Raw genomic sequence first — 6,063 nt, 5'->3', positions numbered from 1 at the left:
TTGTTAGGAAAGGGACCTTATGAGGATCAGCAGCAACAAATTGCATATGATCCTGGTGTATATTTACAAATTGCTGTAGATGCAGTTAAGGCATGGAAGACTTTACAAGGACATGGAGGTTTACAAGGTCAATTATCTAAGATAATACAAGGAGCTAATGAATCTTATGCTGAATTTGTAGATAGGCTTATTCAAACAGCTACCAGAGTGTTTGGGAATACAGAACAAGCAATGCCATTAATAAAACAACTGGCTTATGACCAAGTGAATCGTTGGTGCAGAGATATCATTAGACCATGGAAACATGAAGATGTAAACACATATATTAAATTATGTAGAGACATTAATGAACAAGAGCAAGTCATGGCAGCTGCAGTAAAACAGGCTTTAGATGCCAGAGACATTAATGAACAAGGGCAAATTGTGGCAGCTGCAGTAAAACAGGCTTTAGATTCCAGGCCAAGAACATGCTACAATTGTGAACAAACAGGACATTTTAAAAGGAATTGCCCCATAGGAGGAGGGTTTAACAAAACTAGGTATCAAAGGAGTAGAATACCGGGTATTTGCCCACGATGCCTTAGAGGGAGACATTGGGTTAATGAATGCCGTTCTCAAACCACCATAGAGGGTACTCCATTATCAAAAAACGAACAAGGACCAAGTGTTTATCCATGATATCATGGAGAAAGGCATTGGGCTCCATTGCCAAAAAATGGACAGGGGGGCCCAATGCTCCAGGGCCCAAAACCACAAATATACAGAGCACTGGGGAACCCAGCAACCCCATCAGGGTAGTGCCAAGAACACATTGTCCATCAGATCCCTCATCAGACAAACCAGTGGGAGTGCCTGCGCCAGATCAGTACTAACTCCAGAGATGGGAGTTCAAATCATCCCCACAGGGGTGAAAGGACCTCTTCCCAAAGGAACAGTAGGCTTATTATTGGGACGCAGCTCTTCTACTCTAAAAGGACTTATGATAAGTCCTGGGGTAATTGATCCCAATTATGAAGGTGAAATAAAAATTATAGCCAGTTCTCCAAATGGTATATCAGTAATTTCACCAGGAGATAGAACAGCACAGTTACTAATAATACCAAGCCTACATGATAAATTTTGCAGTCGTGCTATAGAAAGAAGTTCCAAGGGATTAGGCTCCACAGGTGTAGATTGGGCTATGCTGTCTTTAAATTTAGATTCTCGCCCCATTCTAAAACTAAATATTCAAGGACATGAATTTAATGGGCTACTGGATACAGGTGCAGACCTTAGCATCATCTCTCGTCAAGAATGGCCAAAACATTGGCCATTACAATGAGCCACTCAAACGCTTCGAGGCCTAGGAGTGGCAACTAATCCCCATAGAAGTGCAATGGTATTAGATTGGAAGGATCCTGAAGGATGTGAAGGAACTATACAGCCATATGTATTGGATCATCTTCCTATAAATTTATGGGGACAAGATGTCCTAGATCAATTAGGTTTGACATTAACAAATAACATCAACCAAAATGTACCCACTATTATGACTAGACAAGGTTTTAGGAAAGGAAAAAGATTAGGAAAACAAGAACAAGGTATAGCAACACCAATACAAATAGATCAAGGAACAGACAGATATGGGTTGGATTTTTAGAAAGGGCCACTGAGACAATAAAAATTACTTGGAAATCAGAAAGACCAGTATGGTTTCCTCAGTGGCCCCTGACTAAACAAAAGATACAAGCAGCCCATGATCTGGTGAAACAACAATTAGCAGAAGGACATATACAACCTTCTGTATCTCCCCATAATACTCCCATTTTTGTCATCAAAAAGAAATCTGGTAAATGGAGATTATTGCAAGATTTAAGAGCCATTAATAATGAGATGGTTATTATGGGACCTGCTCAATCAGGGATTCCTCAATTGTCTGCTTTGCCAAAAACTTGGTATGTTTTAGTTATAGATATTAAAGATTGTTTTTTTTTTTCAATTCCAATTCATCCTGAGGATAGTCCATGTTTTGCATTTACTATCCCTGCACTGAATCATGAAGGTCCTGATCAGAGATATGAATGGAAAGTACTCCCTCAAGGGATGGCTAACAGCCCAACTATGTGTCAAATTTATGTTAACAAAGCAATCCAGCCACTTAGAAATCAAAATCCTGAACTACAAATATTTCACTATATGGATGATGTATTATTAGCACACAAAGCTAAAAAGACATTGCTAGAATGTTATGCCACACTTACAAACTTATTAAAAAATTATAATCTAGAGATAGCAATAGATAAAGTACAATTAAATTTTCCAATTAATTATTTAGGAGTTCTATTATCCTCAACCATGGTGTGTCCACCAAAAATTCAAATACGAGTAGATCAACTCAAATCACTTAATGACTTTCAAAAGTTATTAGGAGACATAAATTGGATAAGGTCTTATTTAGGTATACCAACAGGAGAGTTGGGACCTTTATTTGATATCCTAAAAGGTCCATCAGATCCAAATTCACCCTGAATGTTAATGCCTGAAGCAAGAAAGGCATTAAAAATCATTGAAACATATATGGAAAATATGCATTTGGATAGAATTGATATAAGTTTGAGTTTATTATTTATTGTACTACCAACAAAAAATATTCCTACAGGAGTATTTTGGCAAGAAGGTCCATTATTATGGATACATTTATCTTATTCTCCTAACACTATTCTTACTAGGTATCCTGAGGCTGTAGGACAATTAATACTCAAAAGAATAAAAGCAGCAAAGGGAGTGTTTGGAATTTCTCCCAATAAGATTATTACTCCATATACTATGAATCAAATTGATGAGTTAGCTAATGAGTTAAATACTTGGGCAATAATCATGTGCAAATCTAATGTTTCATTTGATAACCACTTACCATCTAATCCTTTATTGTCTTTTTGGTCATCGCATCCTATAATTTTTCCAAAAATGACAAGAAAAACACCTATCGGGAATGCTCCAAATATATTCACTGATGGATCAAATAATGGCACAGCAGCAATAGTTACACCTGATCAAACTTTTACATTTTTAGTACCCAAACAATAAGCTCAAAGGGTAGAGCTTAAGGCAGTATTACAGGCTTTTGTGATGTTTAAAAATTCTGTATTTAATTTATTTTCCAATAGTCAGTATATAGTTAATGCTATAGTATTCCTTGAAGATGCTGGTAGGATTTCCCCTTCCTCTACTGTTTTCTTTTTGCTTTCCACTATACAAAATCTAATCTAGGACAGAAAAGATCCATTCTTTATAGGACATATCAGGGCACATACAGGATTGCCTGGAGCCCTTAGTTTGGGCAATGATTTAGCAGATAAAACTACACATGACATACATATTTTCTCTACACTAGAAGAATCTATAAATTTTCATAAAAAGTTCCACGTCAATGCTAATACTTTACAAAAGCATTTTAAAATAACTAAGGAACAAGATAGACAAATAATAAAACAATGTCAAAATTGTGTGACCTTTCTACCACAAGTTAATCTTGGAGTCAATCCTAAAGGACTGATACCTAACCGTATTTGGCAGATGGACGTCACACACTTGCCAGAATTTGGAAAATTAAAATATTTGCATGTTACAGTTGATACTTCTTCTGGATTTTTGATGGGCTCCCTTCATGCCAGAGAAAAAACTAAAGACGTTATAGCTCATTGCTTACAAAATTTTGCCACTGTGGGCGTTCCAAAACAGTTAAAAACAGATAATGCCCCTGGTTATACTTCTACCTCTTTTAAACAATTTTGCTCATCATTTGGCATTACTCATATAACAGGAATCCAATACAATCCACAGGGACAAGGCATAGTTGAAAGAGCTCATCAAACTATTAAAATGTACTTATTAAAGCAAAAAGAAGAAATTGGGAAGGGGTATATATTCCCCAAAGATAAAGTTAAAATAACCTTTTTACTCTAAACTTTTTAAATTTGGATTCATCAGGGCTTAGTGCTGCGGAAAGGCATATGTGTCCAAAAAATGTATATAAGCCCAAGGTACTTTGGAAGGATATTCTAACAGGACAATGGAAAGGTCTTTACCCAGTAATTGTCTGGAGTCGGGGGTCTGTTTGTGTGTTTCCACAGGGAGAACAGCAGCCGATTTGGATTCCAGAGAGATTAACTAAGGTCCTGACCCAGTGATTGCCTGGAGTCGGGGGGCTGTTTATGTGTTTACACAGGGAGAACAGCAGCTGATTTGGATTCCAGACAGATTAACTAAAGCGATTTCTACAGATCAAAAAGAAGATGTGATATCCAGAACTCCAGTTTGGTTATTCTTACATCTGCGACAGACCAGAATGCTTTTTTCAATATCTATTTTATTATTGCCCTTTACATAATACATAATTTTTAAAGGCCCTTCTCAATAAGTTTTTAAACAACAACACACAAGCTCAATTTACTAGCACTTAGGGTCATTGCTCTTGCCTTACTATCCATCTCATCTTTATCACTTTATTGGCTTTCTCCTTTCAAATGTCTTGAATATTGAATTCCAATTTCCTCCTTAAAGACCAATTTCTCATAAAGATGTGAAAACAGTTACAAAATTATTGTTTGGGAAGAATTTATTACAGTCTATTATTGAATTCACAATGTAGGTGCCAGCACTTTTGAATCAGAAGAAAATATCTACCAGGTCAGTTGCTGCCTTAGTCACTATGTGAGAAGTTTCTAAATAAGCACTAAACTGCTGGGTAGCAAGTTTTGATATGACATTTTTCAAAGATGACCACGATTTTCTTACCATTTTTTTATGTGCTATAATGCATATATGAACTGAGTTTTACAGGCTGCATAATGCTCAAATCATAAAAATAGAGAGGATGAGTGTCTTTGAGAAGAAAAAAAGCAGAGAGGAACACATTATTTCAAATTACAAAAAGTCTGCTTTCAGCTCTGTAAAAAAAAATTTGTATTACCTAGTACATGACATTTATGCTAAAATTGGGGGCTGGGTTCTGACAGAAGATTTTGCATTTATTACCTGTTTCAAAAGAATGTAATGAAGCAGGAAATAGTCACAGATACTAATAAGCAGTTGAATATACAACAGTCTCCCCTATCCTTCAAACTTTAGACTTCTGTAGAAGAAATCACATTCTTTTTAATCACATAAGTCTCCACTTTTTGAAGACTCATTTATATGACCTTCAAATGTCAAACATAGCTTTATAATTCATATAATGCATATAATGTTCACTTTGACTTGGCACTTGATGTTAATTCAAACTCTGTACCCTTAAATAAATAATTTGATTTATTAATCTCTATTACCATAAATAATTTTTATGTGGGACAATTAGTAAATTATAGCTCTGTCTTATTGACATGGCTTCTATGAAAATTTAGTATTAAAAAAATTTTTTTAATCAAAGAAAATATATATCAACAGTTAGTAAATATAGTTCTTTGATGAGATATCAAGAATGACTTCTACAGGAACAAACCTGATTGTAGATAAAGCAAAAACTGTTCTTAAATTTCTTTAAACCCAATTACTTGTAATTCTAGAGGTATAATTTTACTGATAAGAAAATTAATCCCAGTCTTATCTCAGTGTAGAAAAGAAACTACTGACATTTTGAGCAAGAAATTTCATTGTTTATACAGACTGTCCTGGAAAAAATAGGATTTTACAGAATCCCTGACCTCTACCAACTTGATCTCAGTAGCATACCCAATAGTAATGGAAAGGAAAAATATTTCCAAATATTGTCAAATTTTTCCTTCAAAGGGGACAAATTATACTAGGTGGAGAGTCACTGGTACAAAGGATATGTGAGGCCAGAAAAAAAAATAGAGGAATGCTGCTCTATGGAAAACTAAGCAGGGAGATCTGGAGGTATACCCTCTCCCTAAGTGAACAATGAAAATGAAAATGGAAAGGTAAGAACAGGTAGTGAACAAACAGGAGAATATAAGCACTAAGAAAGAAAAATAGAAACAAATTGAATGAGTTTAAAGTGAATTACTTAATAATTAATTACTTGTAGAAAGGCACAGTATCAAATAACTTGGATTAAATGTTTAT

The sequence above is a fragment of the Callospermophilus lateralis genome, unplaced genomic scaffold (genome assembly GCF_048772815.1).
Source record: "Callospermophilus lateralis isolate mCalLat2 unplaced genomic scaffold, mCalLat2.hap1 Scaffold_121, whole genome shotgun sequence".
Classification (NCBI taxonomy): Eukaryota; Metazoa; Chordata; class Mammalia; order Rodentia; family Sciuridae; genus Callospermophilus; species Callospermophilus lateralis.
The sequence above is the reverse complement of the archived record's forward strand: the minus strand, read 5'-3'. Positions refer to the sequence as shown.